This window comes from Pinus tabuliformis, chromosome 6 (assembly GCF_031772625.1).
Source record: "Pinus tabuliformis cultivar Carrire ecotype Pingquan chromosome 6, CPIR1, whole genome shotgun sequence".
Taxonomy (NCBI): domain Eukaryota; kingdom Viridiplantae; phylum Streptophyta; class Pinopsida; order Pinales; family Pinaceae; genus Pinus; species Pinus tabuliformis.
Genome location: NC_142292.1, coordinates 1,409,602,507 through 1,409,620,521, shown reverse-complemented (window position 1 = coordinate 1,409,620,521; position 18,015 = coordinate 1,409,602,507). Strand labels below are relative to the sequence as shown.

The following is an 18,015-nucleotide window of genomic DNA, read 5'->3' as shown; positions in this document are numbered from 1 at the left end:
CAACTTCAAAATTCAAACTTAAATTGTCATATATTGTTTACAAAAAATATCATAATAAATATGAAAGAGTCGACAATTATAAAAACTACTAGGAACTAGAAAAGACAAGTAAATCTATTATCTACTGCTTCCTCTGGTCCTTGCCATGAGAAATGTCTAATTTCTGAGAAACTCGTGGTGGTACATTGGGAGTCTCCTCCTGAATAGTTGGATTGCCAAGTCGAAAACCAGAACCAGAAGGCACATGACCTCCATGTGAGGATGTAGATGGAGGGGGCAGTAGCAAAGGCAAAAGTTGTGGAACTCGAGCACTGTTATTGGATGATGGGAGTGGCATGGTTGCTGTTGTTGTTTCATCATCATCTTTCAAAAGTTATGTTACCAATTCTTCTAGATGTAGAGCTCTGCCTTCCAAATTATCTTCCTTTGGGTTGTTCTCCCAAGTCATATATGATGTATCATCACGAGCTCGATCAAAATAATGTATCAACAACCTCAAGTTGTAGTGCACAAAAACCAAGCTTTTTGCCTACTTTCATTGAGGCTGTTTCTTCTCACATTATGGATGAGGCTGTAGGTGCTCCAACACCTCTCTTTGGAAGAAGTATTTACAACTTGTGAAAGCACTTTTTTTGCCAGTTTTGCCAAATGTCCCTAGCCACCATACATTTCCCACCATGTGACAACATCCAGTCTGACCCTATCTTCCATTGCATGTAAAGAACCAAACACTCCAGTGCTAGTGAAGTATTTTCCTGATTCAAGACGCATTCTAGCACACTCCTTCTCAGGGACCAGCTTGTCTATTGCTGTCATATACCCATTTTGTACCTCTGGATCTGTATGGCGTTTGGTCCTAAACCCACCCCCAGTTACAAGTTTGCCCAACCAAGATGGAGAGTAGTATTTTGGCATAAGGATATATGCCAAGGCATGTAGTGGAACGTAAAGTTTATCCCACCATGCACACACAAAATTGTAAATAATATCATCCAAGTTGGGATCTTTTTGTTGAACAATATCTTTTATTTGCCTCAACATGTTATCCATCTACTTATACACCTCCCCAATCGCTGGTGCATCTGTATCTACAAAACGAATCATGTTATAAATGGTCTTGGTGTATTGCAAAAAATCACTCACACATGCCCAAAATAGACCATCAAGGGCAGTCTCCACCTCTGCAAAAACTTTCCTGTCAAGTGCGGTTGGAGCCCTTACCTTTAATACATGCTAGTGTTGACTCGATACCATGATAGCCAATGACTCTTTTACCTTCAAAAGGCACTTGAAGGTGAGGTAATAGCTAGCAATTCTAGTCTTCACAATCTTCAACAACTCCAACCTTGAGCGATTGCGGAAAAGCCCATGGGTATTGCTATGATTGGTAATAAATTTTATCATTCTATTGCCTCTTTTGTACAAATCACCAATCCCTCTGTATTGAGGTTGTTTGTTCTTAATAATATCATGCATCAAAAGGTTCATTGTGTGAACCAAACACCTAGACCAAAATATGTTGGGGTATTTATCCTCAATGATTGCTTCCGTTGCCTTACAATTAGAAGCATTATCAGTGATGACTTGGATGACATTGTATGGCCCAACACTTTCAATTGTTGGAAGTAATGGTTCTACAATGTTGATGGTGGTCTTGAACTTTTATGAGTAATCATATGCTGAAAGGAAGACTGCACCTCTAGCAGACACACCAGGAACACTCATTAGCATTGGAATTTCTAATTCTAACCCGTTAGAAATTCTTCTTGCACTATTTGGTTTATTTCACTTACTTGTTTAATTACTTAACAAGTTATTTAACCATATAAATACTGAAAATAAACAAAAGTACAATCTCAACATCTACATATCATCAATTGAAAGAAAACAAGCACACAAGTGACACTGTTATTTTTGGAGAAATGTCTTCGGAAAAACCCGATGCGAGAAAATGGTGCAGCTATTCTGAGGGCTATATTATTATGCAGTCTTTCTGAGTACAACTGGGTGCCTAACCGGCTCACCTGACAGAGAAAAATACACGGCAGTAATACCTCTATATTCGGAAACAGGTATTTAGAAAACCTGTTCCATGAAACCATTTTCGGCACAACTGAAGCTCAACGTTGGCCCTTCTAGCCTTTGCATTAGCCTCCAACTGACTTGCGTCAGCCCCAGTACCCTCTGCATTAGCCCTCTGAGGCACTGCGTAGCCTCTGGGAACCTCTGCATCACTCCAGCAGCCTCTGCGTGGATGACGCAGTCCCTCTGGCCTCTGCATTGTCTCTGCTGGGCTCTGCGTAGCTTGGACTGGCTGCTGCTCTCGCTCTCTCTGCTTCTGCGCTGGTCTCTCAGTATTGTCTTTGCCTCTCTGCCTCGTACTCATTGCCCCTTGCTGCTGATCACTGATTCAACTTTGCTTAATAATCCCGCTCTAGCAAAATGAATGACTGATCACTCTGGTGTGTTCTCCAATTGACCCTCAAGCCTCTTCTTATACTTTTCTCGTTGGTCCTTCAATGACCAAGATTAAATCTCTAATCAACGGATAATATTAGATTTGGCTTGATCCATGACTTTTGAACCTTCTAACCCTGTTTTATATTAATACCCATTAATATTTTATTTTTCCTAAGTTTAGACTTAGGAACTCCATTAAAAATATTAATTATTTTAATATCTCCCAAACCGGGTACAATCTGTCCAAACCATTTCTGGGTCTTGGAGATCTCATGTGCTTTAGCCTCTCCACCAATTTTCATGGTGAGAGCACATCTGATACTACCCCAAATCAACAATCAATGGCTTGCCTTTTACATTTGTCCAACCATCAGATACAATGCATACCCCATAGTCATTCCAAGAATTTGTCAATTTACCCAAAGCATGTGTTATTTTGGCTTTTTCATGATCAAGTCCCACAGTTCTAGCTCTGTCATACCTAGGGCTCTTGTATCCTTTAGGGGCATCATTGATGGCAGAAACCATTTCATGCCAATAAGGTGAGCGAAGAACATTGAATGGTATTCCACATGCATAGAGAAACCGGAAATTTTTTGCATCCACATCATCCCTACACCCTTGATCAAGGAAATCTGATATGGTTCTACGCCTTAAAGGGATGTTTGTGTCTGTGCCTCCATATCCACTACCATGGGTGGATGCTGATGGAGTTCTTAGTCTATGTGATTGTGGGCTAGTGGTGTCATGTTCAAAGTCACCTTCTAATCTTTTAGATTTGTATTGGGTTTCTTCGTCTTCCCTTATATATTTGGCTCTTTGTTGTTGTGACACACTTCCACAAGCTTTGATTCCTATTTGTTTATTTCGATCCCATGCCTTTTTCCCTCAAAGATTCTTTCTGGCATGGGTGTATGAACCTATGTATGTGTTTTTGCAATGCAGGCATGTAAATTTAGTGGTTCTACCCCCTTTCCCTCCTGAAAGCCTAATAACATATTTCCACAAGGGGGTTTGAACTACTTTGGTTTTTTTCCCTCATCATCTCTACTCTCATTATCATTCTCCTCCTCTTTGTCTTGGAACTCCTCTCAAGGGTTTCAAAATGCACCACTACCCATTTCTTCATCCTCTTCATCACTTGTTCTGCTCCCCAACACCATCATAACAAAAAAATGAACCAATTTCAAGAGAATGCCAAGCCATATAGCCATGATGTTTGAAGTTTTGAACTTTGGTGGAGTTATAGTTTCTTGCTTGTAATAAAATGGAGGAATGAGAATGGGAAAGAGAAAAGAAAACATCTTTCCTTTAACAATGAACATATAAAAAATACAAATGTTAGATTAGAGTCTAGACCCTACCTCTTTGGCTCTCCAATGATGCCTTCAACCCCAAGCTCCATTCTCCCATGCAAGCTCCTCAAGCTCCCAAGCAACTGTCTCAATCTTCCTCCTTAATCTTCCAAACACACTCTCTTGCTCTCTCAAGATGCAAATGGGGCATTGTGGGAGGGGAGGAGGCCTTTTATTTCTTTTGGCCCCTACCCTCCCTCCAAAAATCCGGCTGCGTGTTTTTCGCCGAGGGAGAGTGTTTTTTTAAGTCAGGAGCAATCGCTCCAGGAGAAATCGCTCAAGGAGCAATCGCTCCAGGAGCAATTGCTTCTCGATCGCTCCCAAAAAACCAAGGAGTGTGCATTTTTTTAGGGAGCACGCTCCTAAGGTCGCTCCGGATCCACTCCCAAGCGGAGCGTGCGTCGGGAGCGGATTCAAGGTTGAGGGGTGCTCCCCCACAATTGTAATTGGAAATATGGTAGCCATGGTTGGTATTTTCATCATGTGAAAAAATATAAATTTTTGAATTAATTTCTTTTGCCTCCAATAATTCAAGTGAGCCTCTTATTTGTTCAAGTTGGTTGGGTCCCTAAGAGGCACTCATTCGACCCCCTTAGATATTAGAAATTAGAGGAAATTAGAAATTTCTCTCTTTTGACTTCTCTCTCTCTCCTTTGATTTTCATTGGAAATCTCCTTGCATAGAAATCAAAGTGATGGATGGATAGTCAAATGAGGTCGAATTATCTTGTCTTTATACATGTCGAGAAGGTTGAATGGCTGCCTCTTTAGGCTGACTTGTCTAGGAGGGCCGACTTGGTCTATGTGGTAAGATTTTTGACTCTTTGACTTGAAAAATAATTTTTCTTTTTCTTTTACAAGAAGTCCAAATGGGACTTTGACTCAATTACATTTCATTGATTCATGATAAAATTTTCTTTTGACTTAATTGAACCTAAAAGCATGAAGAACATGCTTTGCCTAGAAATAAAATGAATATAATAAATACATCAATGGTACATTTGAATTACATTATGAAGACCGAGAGTAGTTACATTTCCAAGAGGCTTGAAGTCTTCAAGATTAGTGCTCATCCAAATCTATTGAAGAATAGCCCGTGAATTTTCTGCTGTGTGTTGTTGAAGTGCTTCTGACAACGACTGAGGTCCTCTTTGTCTTGTGTAAGAGGGAGCTTATCGAAGAATTGTAAGAGTGAAAGTATGCCATGAGACTGGTGAAATTTCTCTTGAGCTTGTGGCATAATGGACTGTCAGTGGATGGACATTTGCTTGAAGAAAAAATTGAAGACGCTGCGAAACTCTATTGTGGATTTGATGAATCCCTCTGATTAGCTCGTTGAACCACCCGATGCATAAAATTACTGACTCTATATGGACTGGATTTATTCTGGGTGTTGTATTGGTCTAAATGACATGGGTGGTCCTACTACATGTAGCACGATTGAAGTTGGAAATGTAGCTGATTTGTGAAGTGGTTTGGCTTCAGAAGTTGTTTGCTGATCCATTGGATCTTGTGTTGAAATCGATTATGCCGATATGCAGGTTGTCTGCTTCCGTGAGAAGCCACTTGATGTCTGCTAGCTTCAACCATTTTGGATGATATTATTGCTGATGCCTGCTTCTGTGAGAATCCACGTATTGTTTGATGGATTTGACTATGGCACACTTTTCTGCTGATGAGTACACTGCTAATATTTGCCTTTGTGAGAGGCCACTTGTTATATGTTGGATTATTGATGTTTGCTTTTGTGAGAAGCCCCAACTGAAGCTGAATGAATAGCTGGATGTTATTGTTTGCTGAAATATTTGATAAAGTACTAAAATCCATCATGGCTACTTCTTTGTTGTTGAGCAGGTTGCTGATGTTTATGTGAGAAGCTTGGAATATACGAGAATCTCGTTGGTGAGGGAGCATTGATTATATAGCATCATGAATCTTCCGTACGCTGTGAGCCGAGAGACCTTTGGATTGGTCAAGAAGATTGTCACTCCCTTAGGCTGTGGGTCAGGAGACTAGTGAGTGTGGTTGGGGAGCTTGGTTCTAAGGCACTAAGTTTGTGATCTCTCCCTTACGCTGTGAGCCGGGAGACCTTTTTTGTGGTCGAGGAGATGTACCCTATGTATATGGTTGAGATTGGGATTCATCCCTTAGGCTGTGGGTTGGGCAACCTTGTGGTTGGGGAGACTTACCCTATGGATATGTTTGGTTGGCCTCATTGATTGATCCCACTGGTTAGTAGGGTACTGACTTGGATGCCACGAGGTTGTGGCTTGTGCAATGTGTTGGATGCTATGTATCTTTCCTTATGATGAGACCGTTGATCTCTCCCTTAGGCTGTAGAATGAGAGACCTATGGATTGGTTAGGGAGATTGATCCTGATAAAGAAAGAGACTTTTGCTTATCCCTTAGGCTGTGAGACGGGAGACCTATGGATTGGCCGGGGAGATTGATCTTGAGATAGAACGAAAAGTACCTCTCTGGCTAAGAGGGAGTGTAGGAAATATGGTAGCCATGGTCGGTATCTTCATCATGTGGAAATATATAAATTTTTTGCCTCTAATAATTCAAGTTGGCCTCCTATTTGTGCAAGTCAGATGGGTCCCTAACAGTCACCCATTCAATCCCCTTGAAAGACTATATAAAGGAGATCTTCTCTCCTCATTTGGAGACATCGATTCCTCTCATTATGATCTCTATTCTAGAGAAGAAGGAAAGAAGAAAGGGGGCCAAAATTTGAAGGACGAGAAGGAGCACTTGGCACTTGATCTGGATTTTTGGTTTGGTTATTCTTTTGATTTTATCTCATGGTTGGTCATAGGGGTAGGAAATATGATATTGATCTAATGATATGTTAGCCACATTGGTTATATGACTACACATATTTCACACGTTGTATTCCAGGATAAAATAGTTAGTTGCATTGCATATTATGTGAGTATTCTAACATCTTGCATTTCATCTCATGTTTCATGCTAGAATAGAATGCATCTAGTATATATTTTACTTTTTGTACGGATTTACTATCTTCATATAAAACATGGGTGATACCCTACACCCAGTGCACATTCTCCCAAACAAGTTGATTCAGTTTGCAATGTGCAGGTTATAGGTTTGCGAGTTCGGGGATTGTAGGAGTTCTTGTTGTCGGGGTTTTTCCAGGGACATTTGTCCAAAGATACTGGTGTTCATAATTTGTGTGCATGCGCATTATTTTCTCAGTTCTTGTGGTTATTTATTTTTTAGTGAAGTTGCAGTTGTTTTTTATTTCGTATTTGCTGCAAATAATTTGCAGAAGACAAATATTATAAACAGATAGTTCTCCATTATCAGGCTGCAAGAAAGGATCCAATATTGCAAGTTGAATTCCTCTTTTCCCTTTTCATCCATATCTCCTTTTCATGATCCATGGTCTATTTATTTTCCCACCTCCCATCCATATGATTCAACATGTGATTGTTATGATATAGATGATTGTGATGCTTTCTTGTTTTATCTCATGGTTGGTCATTGGGTAGAAATATGATATTGATCTAATGATATGTTAGCCAGATTGGTTATATGACTACACTTATTTCACACATTGTATGCCAAGATAAAATAGTTAGTTGCATTGCATATTATGTGAGTATTCTAACATCTTGCATTTCATCTCATGTTTCATGCTAGAATAGATTGCATCTAGTATATATTTAACTTTTTGTACGGATTTACTATCTTCATATAAAACATGGGTGATACCCTACACGCAGTGCACATTCTCCCAAACAAGTTGATTCAGTTTGCAATGTTGAAATTTCTAAGTCTGACACGTTAGAAATCCCTGCTGCATTATCTGGTTTATTTCTCCTACTTGTTTATTCCATTAACAAGTTATTTATAAATATAAATATTGAAATAAACACAAATGCAGCCTTAACTCATATACAGATTAGCAACTGAAATACTGAGACAAACACACAAGGGACACCGTTATTTTTGGACAATCGTCCTCGGAAAAACCCAATGTAGGAAAATCAGTCAACAATTCTGAGGGTTTTATTATTAAGCAACTTGAAATCGCTCACCCAAAAGAGATTGTTACACGACATTAATACCTCTTCTCGGAGATAGATATTCAGCCTCTCAGCTCTAGTCTACCCCACAAAAATCCTTCCAACGCTTCCTCTTGGCTCTGTGTCAGCCCTGCTAGCTTCAACTCAGCTCCTGAAGCCTCTATGTCAGCCTCCTGGCTCGCTGCGTCAACTCTTTGGTCCTCTGCGTCACCCACGCAGGCCCCTCAACCTCTATGCAGTCCCCAGATGCCTCTGCGGAGTCCCCAACTGCCTCTGCGTAGCTCTAGCTGCCTCTTTGTTAGCCTCTTGGTCTTTGCGCTGATCCTCTGGCACTATCCCTGCCTCTTTGCTATGTACTCACTGCCCTCACTGCAATAGATCACTAGTTCGAATTTTCTCAGCAAGCCCTGCTCCAAAAAATCGAACTGACTTATCAGTCTTGGTGTATCTCTAACTGATCCTCAAGCCTCCTCTTATACATTTCCTGTTGAGTCTTGAACGACCGAGATTAAGTCTCTAATCAATGACTAAGATTAAATTTGGCTTGATCCATGTCATTTAGAACATTCTCACCAAGTTTTATATTAATACCCATTAATATTTTAATTTTCCTAAGTTTAGATTTAAGAACCCCATTAAAAATATTAATTATTTTAATATCTCTCCAACTGGGTGGAATTTCCCCAAACCATTTATAGGTCTTTGAGATCTTATGTGCCTTAGCTTCTCCACCAATTTTCATGGCTAGAGCACATCCGATGCTACCACAAATCAACATTCCATCTTAGCGAGGAATGTGCTCTAGTAATGATCAACCACTGAAACATCACACTGATCCTTTCGCATCGGTACTTGTGCTGATGCTTGGTCTGATGCCTCACACCATCTGCACTGCTGCTTTCTATACTGCTGCCCATGACACTGCCACTGCTACATCTGTACTGCAACTCCCTCTCAATATGTTGCCCATGTTGCCCCTAGCACTGCCTCTGCTAACTGTTGCATTGCAACTCAGTTACCGAGAAGTAAGTAACTGATCTACCCAAATACTAACATCCCGGTCAGCCGAGAAGCCTCATGAAGCTGAAGCTGCCTCTGCTGCTATATTGTGCTCCCTCTGCTGCCACTGCGATATTGCATACACCTCTGTGCCTCTCGCACTGCTGCAACCTCCACTGCACTGCCTCAGATTTCTGCACCCAAGCACTGCCTTGCTGCTTCACTACACTTTGCTCTACTCGACCTCTGTCATCCTGCAACTGTTGCTAAGGGCTCCCGTAGCCGAATATGCTCCAAGAGTTTGGGCACCTCAAGGATCTTGCCCCTATGATCCGGATTTAAACAGGAACGCAACAAATTACAGAGATAACCATAAACATAGAGATGTAGCGGAAATAATACTTCATTTCATTAATGTAAAATACTGAAATATGCTTACAAACAGAGATGGAAATAAACCAGCTAGAGCGATGGTAGCTTATCTCTGAGAAGAGATGTGGCTACATGCCTCTGAACTGTGTTACAATGAGGCTCAAAGGCCTATTTATTGTTGAGAAACAATGGAAAACCCTAAACATCCAAGAACCTAACCCTAGAAGATGAAATGCCAAATTGTGGGCCTCATTTGGGTAAATTGGTACATCAACTTCTCGGGGTTGTAAATTTGGCATATGATCTTCGTTTGATGCGCACAATATCTCGTTAGAAATATCTATCCGAGAACTACAACTTTGGGAAGAGCAACATCGGTCCATGGACCCATGTAAGTTTTCCCAAAAAAACGTTTAGGGCCTCAAAACGGCTCCGGAAGTTCAGGACCCGAAAAACTGCTAAAAATAGTAAGTTGTGCTACAATTAAGGAAACTGAAAAAACTGAGAGAAACAATGGTGGGGGTCCAAGTGGTCTTGGAAGGTGGCCACTAATATCCACCTGGATCACCCTAGTATGTAGTCCTCCTAACTACAACTCGATGTCTTCCCACATCTTCTCTAGAGGTGCATGAGCACTCATGGCACAGTTGTCATCAGTCTCGACTTCTTTCTTCGTCTTAGCCGGAGCTGCCTTGGAGTCAAAAGCCTCTCCCTTGTTTTTCTTCCTAGGACACTAGGATGCATAATGTCCTAGCTCCCCACAATGGAAGCACTTCACCTTGGAGATGTCCTTCTTCTTCCTCCTCCCCTACTGTTCCGCAAATGCTAGAGCCACATTCTCCTCCTTGCCCTTTTTCTTGATTCGACCTCCCTTGCCACTACTCCCCGCATTGGTCAACCGTCTGATCTCTTCTTGGCCAAGAGTTGCCCACATCTCTTCCCAACTTGGAAGAGTAACCCTGCCCAAAATAGCTTGGACAAATGTCTCCCACTCCTTGGAGACTACATTTAGGGCTGTCCTCACCATGAATTTCAGATCCGGTGTAGACCCCACGGAGGTAAGTTGGTCACGAATCTCCTGTAATCTGAGGAACAAATCTATCTGCTCCCCATTTTGCATCTGATACGACGCAATTGATTCTCCAATAGCATCTTCTGCTGCACGAAAGTGCCGTGATACAAAGTCGTCAAAGTATCCCACATCTCCTTTGCTGTGTTCGTTTCAACAATATGTGGTACGACATGATCTTTGATAGCGTCAAGGATCATGCACTTCGTCCTCGCCATTGCATCCTCATACCTCTCATTATTAGCTGGGTCGACCGGTATAGCCATGGTTTTCAAGGCAAAGTCCTTGATGCGATGTTGATCCAGCACTGTTAGGATTCTGGCCTTGCAGATGACAAAGTTGGATGCCTCATCCAACCTGTCTTGATATCTCAGTCCGTTCACTGCCATTTCTGCTCCTTTTCGGACTCCCTCTGAGTCTCGAATCCCCTCCAGGAAATCTCCCTCCGAGTCTTGATTTCCCTCCTAGAAATCCTCCGCCAAATGTTGAACCGCTCCTCCAATCCTCCTTGCATATGCAACTCAGATCTAGATTTCTTGGGTAGAAATCCATCAAGGTAGCGACTCCCTCTACCTTGGTTCTGTCCCATTAGGTACTACTTTTCTTCGACAAAAACAACACACCACCAGCTTCCCAACCACAATCTTCCCCCCCTCCCTAGGCCCCGACAACTGAAGAAACTGAGCCTTCCAACTCTGTGCAATCCCGACAAAGGCTGAATCGCTTCTCTGGCCAACTACGTCAATCCTACCTGGTTGAGTAGAGCCTCTTCTGCCTCTCTCTGCCTCTGCGCTGGCCCTCTTCTTGGCTCGAAATAATGACGCAAGCCCTTTGTGTCACTTCTTCTCTGCTGCCTTTTGCTTAGGAGCAAGTTTGTTTCTCGGGACAGTTGCTACTGCTGCAAATTTACGATATTGTTGGTGCCTTCAGTCCTCCTGTGATCTGCAATCCTCTGATACCATGTTCAAATTTCTAAGTTTGACACATTAGAAATCCCTACTGCATTATCTGGTTTATTTCTCCTACTTGTTTATTCCATTAACAAGCTATATATAAATATAAATATTGAAATAAACACAAATGCAGCCTTAACTCATATACAGATCAACAACTGAAATACTGAGACAAACACACAAGGGACATCGTTATTTTTGGACAATCGTCTTTGGAAAAACCCAATGCGGGAAAAGCGGTGCAACAGTTCGGAGGGTTTTATTATTAAGCAACTTTTGAGTACAACTAGGGTGCTAGATATGGCTCACCTAACAGAGATTGTTGCACAATAGTTATACTTCTTCTTGGAGATTGATATTTAGCCTCTCAGCTCTAGTCTGGCCCACAAAAATCCTTACAGAGCTTCCTCTTGGCTCTGTGTCAGCCCTGCGAGGTTCAACTCAGCTCCTGATGACTCTTTGCGTTAGCTGTCTGGCTCTCTACATCACCCACGCAGGCCCCTTAGCCTTTGCGCAACCTCCAACTTTCTCTGCGTAGCTTCTGCTGCATTTGCGTAGCTCTAGCTGCCTCTAAGTTAGCCTCTTTGGTCTCTGCGCTGACCCTCTGGCACTATCCCTGCCTCTCTACTGTGTACTCATTTTTCCTCGCTACAACAGATCACTAGTTCGAATTTTCTCATCAAGCCCCGCTTTAGAAAATCGAAGCGACTGATCAATCTTGGTCTATCGCCAACTGACCCCCAAGCCTCCTCTTATACTTTTCCTGTTGAGTCTTCAATGGCCGAGACTAAGTCTCTAATCAATGACTAAGATTAAATTTGGCTTGATCCATTTCATTTAGAACATTCTCACCCAGTTTTAGTTAATACCCATTAATATTTTAATTTTCCTAAGTTTAGACTTAGGAACCCATTAAAAATATTAATTATTTTAATATCTCTCCAACCGGGTGGAATTTCCCCAAACCATTTCTGGGTCTTGGAGATCTTATGTGCCTTAGCCTCTCCACCAATTTTCTTGGCTAGAGCACATCCGATGCTACCACAAATCAACATGCAATGTGCATTTTATCGGTCTGTGAGCTCGAGGATTGTAGGAGTTCTTGTTGTCAGAGTTTTTCCAGGGACAATTGTCCAAAAATATTGGTGTTTGTAATTTGTGTGTATGTGTGTGCGCGCGCACGCATTATTTTCTCAGTTCCTTTGGCTATTTATTTTTTAGTGAAGTTGCAGTTGTCTTTTATTTCGTATTTGCTGCAAATAATTTGCAAAAGACAAATAATATAAACATATAGGCGAATAACAACCAATAATTGCAATAGAAATTAAAATTTCACAGTGATTAGTTATAATAAATTAATAATTATGATATGATCCTTGTTCATACTTGTGGTTATTTAATTTGGGATAAAATATTTTTTGTATGGTTCGTTAAGAAACAAATAAGAATGTGATGCCTAATAATCCCACTTTTACAACAAATATAAAAGTGATTTATGTACCAAAAGCTTTTGCCATTCTAGTTTTGAAAATCAAATTTATAGCGGGATACTCCGTTAAGCTTTGATCCATAATCGGATTAAAAGTTAGTCCATTATCGTCAACATGAAAGACCATGGAAATATTTGTACCCAATAGTGAAACTTTGTGAAGTTAGGTGAAAGTCAAAATCTAATCGGATGTGTTAGAAATTATACTACATTGGGTGTTACCCGCGTCCATGCGTTTTAATCGGCCCCGACTCTCCTGAATATTTTAACTTGAGACTTTATGTTTTTGAGTTGATGCTTATGGATCCTTAGAAACTTTTTTCTGGGTATTGGAGATAATTAATCCATTTGTGTTTCTAGCCTCATATAAACCACCTAAGACTGGAACACCTATCTGAGCTACACAAACTAACAATGTTCATTAAATTTGTTGATGCACCCCCACACTTTAAAGATGCACAATTGTCATGTGAGTTGTTGGACCAGTTTAGCTAGGAGTAGGCCCATTGGATGTTGTCCAAGTCTTAACGAAAGCATTGCGGATTATGTCACTGTTGGCAGGTTGCTTATGGAGAGGTATCTTACCTTGTTTTGAACACCTGGTGCTGTACATTATATTGATTTGATGTTAGAGGATATAGGAAAAATTCCTTATATTAGGGATATTGTTGAATCATCCAAGAGCATAACAAAATTCATATATAATCATGTATTTTTGCTTAGCTTGATGAGAAGATTCACCAATAACAAGGAGTTGGTGCATTTTGACATTACATGGTTTACCGGTATTTTTGTATATCTTTAGTTTCTCCTGACTTCTATGCAGGATGTGAAGAGAATGTTTCTTTAAGAGAAGTGTGTTTTATATTTTAGTTGTAAATAAGAGGAAGATGCCATATGCAATATAGTTTCATATTATAAGAGCTTTTGGGTGGGAGTGAAGGAGGTGTGTTGTTACTGAACTTTTGGTAAAGGATTTTTGGTTGGTTGATGGAGGCAATCCCACAATGGGCTACTTGTATGGGACCTTGAATAGGGCCAAAGAAGCCATTTGTACCTATTATGAGGATAAGGGGGAGGATGGGTTTGAGAAACTGCTATTGATATGTAGAGTGATTGACAAGCAAGTGAATGGTATACTCCATCATCCCCATTTATTTTGTAGTGATCTACATCAACCTTGCATTTTTGTACTTGTGTGGTTTTAAATTTGATGTTGACGTGATGGATGGATTCCTCACTTAGCGGATGTTGCAATCTCCACAACAACATGTGGAAATTTCTAAAGAAATGGAGCTATATAGGATGGTAGGTGGAACATTTGGCTTTGACATGGCTATCTAAGATAGGAAGACCAAAATATCAAGAAATTTTGTTTTTTTTCCAAATTTCATTGTCTCTTCATACTTTGTTTGATGTTTCAACTTTCAACTTTCAACTTTCGATGTTTTTTTCATATGTTTCTCTTATTTGTTGTAGATTCTTGGTGGAAAAGCTATGGTGCAGGAGTACCCAATATCCAAAAACGTGCCATTCGGGTGCTCAACCAAACTTGTAGCTCCTTCGAATGCGAGCACAACTGGATTATATTTTGAAAAAAATTACATCAAGAAGCACACCATGTTAAAGATTTTTAAACTAAATTTTCAATTTGTTGACCACTACCGGTCAACTGCCCATAGCAGTACACCCCCTGTTTCTTTGCAAAAAGGGGTAGCGCTTGATCGACATGATCGTGCCATCCTCCAGTCATCAACAGCTTGATCAATTTATGTTGTAAACCCAGTCTGCATGTATAAATTGTAAATAATCATAGCAGATATGAGTCATGTCTGTAAATTGCCTAGGTGGACCTAATTTTCTAAGTGATAATCTACGTCCCGGAAGGTTTTTCGTCTCACCGATCCATGATCGGCAGAGTTTTCCTTCAGCCTAACCCCAAAGCCGGGATGGATTTTGTCACTAGAAGTTTAGGAGAATCCTAGTGTGTTAATTAATCTGCTAGATTATAGTTGTGTCGCAGAATTGGGTGGTTTATGAGGGTCTATGTTAAATGGGTTTTTCCCCTTAAGATGTAAAGTTGTAAAAGTCATGATGTAAAGTGTCTTGAGGGTTGGAAAATGTTTTAAATCCCCTCATGAGTCCTAAGTCCTAGGTCCTAGGTGATTTTTCCAAAGGCTAAGTTCGAGGATCCATTTAAAAAATTAAAAAATTAAAAAATAAATAAATAAATAACTGAAAAATAGAATAATAAATAAAAAAATAAAAAAATAATAATAAAAAAAAAATAAAAAAAAAAAATTATAAAATAAAGCAAAAACCCTAAAAAATAATAAAATAATAATATTTTGAGTAAATACATGCAAAATTTCATTTTTTAATGAATTATCAAATTCGACGGATGAGATTAAGAGATGTCTTGATCCTCATCGACGGTCGAGATCATTTCGACATGGATCACTCGAACTAGCCGTTGGGATAATTTCCTTTAAATAGGGTGCCAGGGGTCATTTGAGATCATCCGATCTGTGAGTCTTGTGCTGAAGAAGCTCTCTTGTAATCTGTTTTCTGGTTAATAAAAGAAGACTTTGGGGTTCAAATCTTGCTGGTGTTACTCTCTGGAAGTGCTGTGAGATGTTTTATTTTCTGTATATTTTATTTTTCAACCATTAATAACAGCGTATTTTAGAGTATTGTGAACACAGGTATCTTGTTCACCTGCTAGGGTTTGAATGGTGTTAGGGTTTCTGAAGTAATGGCAGGTATCTCCATTGCTTTTTGAGATCTAGCATCATTTTTTCTCTCTTTATTGATGGTTGATTTAAGCTGTGCAGAAAACCCTTACTGAAGAAGATTGGTGGGCGTTTGGCGAAGTTTTAGGCTGAACCAGCCAACTCCCACAGGCTCTTCCTTGCAGAGCCTAGCTAATTTTTACCCTGGGTTAATCATTTAAATTTACTTCCCTGGTTTGCATGAGAGATTTTTCTAAGTATTTTCACAGCAAATTTCAAGTTTTAAATTTTTGTATGATGTAACTGACAAATCTAGCTATCCTAGAGCTGTAATTTTTGCGATTTTAGATTATTTTTGAAGGGTTTTTATCTTTGCATATATCTGCCGAGTTTTGTTTTCTATTTACAGGTTACAGGCCTGAGATAAGATCTGGAGGATAATTTATTTTTTGCAGGATCTCTGTCTCAGCTATCCAAGGGTTCCAGATATCAGTTGATTTCAGATCTGCAACTTCCTAAGCTACCCACGTCCCCCTTCTGCCTGCATCTGTCCGCTCCGTATCTGCTTCATGCATTTCCCATTCGTGGCCAGACCATTTATCGCTGTTCTTCTGCCATCAAGCAAAATCCCGCCGTCCTGATTCAACCCCGCAAGCAGTCACGCAAATAAAATTAGCAACATAAATATATCTGCGTGCAAATCTGGGAGCAATTCATCATCTTCTTGGTACAGTCAGTTCCAAAGTCAACTTCACATCATCGGATTTCTGTGACACGCCTATTATTGATTCAATCATCTCTCGGAAACACTTTCCTATCATTGTTGGTACCTCAGACTCCTACATACAGCTATTTTCTGGTTTCAACGTGATCAGGTATTGGTGTTTCAATATGGGCATGAGCAATGAGGGATTACGTGACTGTTGGAAACTTCAACCTGCAGTAAGAATACGGGCCATCAACGAACGACTCACTCTTTTATCATCTCTTTGCGTTTTGTACGCCTCACGCACTTCTGATCTGAGGCTGCAAATCATGTGTTAAAGTTGTCTGGGCAATCATTTCATGCATCGGTGCATTGGCTGGACAAAGGAAAACGCGTTCACTCTGTCTACCTGTCACTGCGTCCAGCGTGAAAGGCTTTCAAGTGAACCAGCGGTGGGTACTTTGCGTGGAAGCTTTAGTTTCACCAGGCAATGACTGCAATTGTAAGCTGTCCGCCATCTTCACTCTCGGGTCAGGTATTTCCTTTGTAATGTCTGCGTATCGATTTATCATTTCAGCGTGAGTGAGTCTTAAGTATTCGTCTAGGCTTACGTCTTCATTTTGATATCAGTGTTCAACATTTTAGTAGATTTATTGTTTTAAATTTGATGTTATGATATTTATTTGTGTAGATTGTAGTTTAGCATTTGAAAGGGTTTCTTTTTAGGATTCGATTTAGGTATATTTAAATTTTAGTTTTTCTTTAGATTTAGAATAGATGTTAGCATTAGATTTTAATTTAGGAATTAAATTCTTTTTTTAAGTTAAATAGATTAAATTTTATTTATATTTTAAATCGTTTCATTTTTTTTTTTTTTTTAGATTTTATTCTATTTAAATCCATAAAAAATATAAATTTTAAAATCATAAAAAAAAAAAAATTGAAAATTTGCCAGATTTAGTCTCAGCTCGTCGCATTTTATTTTTCCTGCTGAGATTCAAATTTATTGATGTGGAATGAATGTTTATCATTTTAGACAAGTCTGCACATGAATGATCATCTTAAAGATTAGCTGCATATGATATCTGGTTAATGATTCATAATTGCGTGGTTGTTTAAAGCATTGATCAAAATTTTTAATTGCTGGATATCGTTATTGAGATTTGGTCATTATAAGAACTTTGTGGTTTTAACTGACATCTTGCACTGTTCTAAAGTTATTTGATGACAAATGATTGCTGTTCATGGTTTATATTTCTATATCATCTAACAAGTAATCGTTTAAATATCAATCTCTTAAGGCACTGGTCTTTTAACTTCACAAAATCAATTTAGTGCTTCGTGTCTCCCAAACTAACTGGTTGACAGTTGGTCACCCATTTTCCTGTAGGGTCTACCCCCCTTAGCCGCGGGAGACAGGCTTAAACGGAGAGATTGGGGATCAGGGTGACAACCCCCGGTCTGAGCGTTGTCGTGACAATCTGTGCGACAACACAATTCATTATAAATTATTATTTATTATTTTAAGCCCCATCACCCTCCAATTACTTTATAATATAAGATCCTCATATAGGTTGGACTGCCAACACCTTAATGTCATGTACAATCTCCAATTATGGAAACACATGATGTGGACGCCATCTTAGAGAGAGTAGTCATGAAATTGGTCCTTGATTGGTTAGAGGTGGAGGCACTAGAGGAAGCAGCAGGGGATAAAGAGGTGGAGGAGGATGCGGAGGCACCGAAGGGGGTTGCAAGAGAGAGAGGAGGAGGTGACACCACCATATTTAGATACTCGGATAGATTGAGTTGGACTTAAGCAGTAGCA

The 18,015-nt window shown here is 39.9% G+C and overlaps 1 protein-coding gene across 15 annotated transcripts in view; it reads left to right on the top strand.

Annotated features, from left to right (window-relative positions):
• The window catches only part of LOC149263928 (serine/threonine-protein kinase TOR-like), a 489,849-nt gene that overhangs the window by 265,545 nt on the left and 206,289 nt on the right, over positions 1–18,015 (top strand). The window lies entirely within an intron of this gene.